Consider the following 1186-nt stretch of genomic DNA (forward strand, 5'->3'; position numbering starts at 1 on the left):
GAATGGCAGGTCCCCACGCCTGGGGGCAGAGGCAGCGGTTAGCAGGGCCGGCCAGGCAGCCACAGAACAGCTCGTGTGTTTCAAAGCAACCTCAGAGGAAGACTAGCTCCTGACACCCCACGGGGAGAAGCAATGGGGGGCCTCAGGGTGGGACAGGAGGGCTCACGATAAGGGGGGGTGACTGAAGCTTCCTGCTTTCACTCCAAACACCAGCAAAAAACTGTCAGGTAATAGGGGCTGATTAAAAGGAGGCCCAGTGGTAAAGAAACGCCTGCTAATGCAGGAAATATGAGAGACACGGGTTCGATCCCTAGATTGGGAAGATCCCCTGGAGAAGGAAATGGCAACCCACTCCAGTATTGTTGTCTGGAGAATCCCACAAAGGAGCCTGCTTGACTACAGTCCTTGGGGTCGCAAAGAGTCGGGCACGACTGAGCGACTAAACAACAGAAGGAGCCCCAAGAGCAGAAGGAGCCACCTCTGCAAAACACCACACTCTGGTCACACTTGGTACCAAACAGGTGAGATCAAGAGACAGGCCGTCAGTGCAGTGTACACAAACAGGCACCTCTTCCAGTCCCAGAAAAGAAAACCAACAACATAAACACTGACTAGACTGTTGCTTTTATGCTTAAAAAACAAAAAGAATCACTGGGAAAAGGAAGTCAACAATGAGAATCTCGACCAAAAAGGCCCTCTGCCTCAACCATTTCACGCTGCCTGATCGGGACACTCCTTTGAGAAATGCCAAGCAGCCCTCTCCACCTGATCAGGGTTGGAAGATTGACCGGAGCTGTGCCAGGGCCTGGCTGGGTGGCCTTGAGCAACTTCTAGTTCACAAAACCTGAAAACGTTCTCAGCGGGTTTAAGGGCCATGACAGGAACAGACTTTTCAGGCAGGATGGGAATCAATCACCCAGAGAGATTATTCAAAAGGCTGGGCTACAGCCTAGGAGGCCGGAGAACCAGGAAGGGCTCTCTGAAAAGCACTTTTCTGGTGTCAGTAAGTGCCCTGCCCCCTGACAGGGCTGAGAAAGGGGACTGAGTTTTACAATAGCCTCATGGTCAGAATTCTGCTTTTCAGGACAAAGCAACTTTTTGGAGGAGAAAGGGTCACGCGGCGGGGTGGGTATGGGTGAGGGAGAGGGAGTGGGGTAGGGGGCAGTTGGCGGGACTCACCTGGGAT

This window comes from Bison bison, unplaced genomic scaffold (genome assembly GCF_000754665.1).
Source record: "Bison bison bison isolate TAMUID 2011002044 unplaced genomic scaffold, Bison_UMD1.0 scf7180017864468, whole genome shotgun sequence".
Classification (NCBI taxonomy): Eukaryota; Metazoa; Chordata; class Mammalia; order Artiodactyla; family Bovidae; genus Bison; species Bison bison.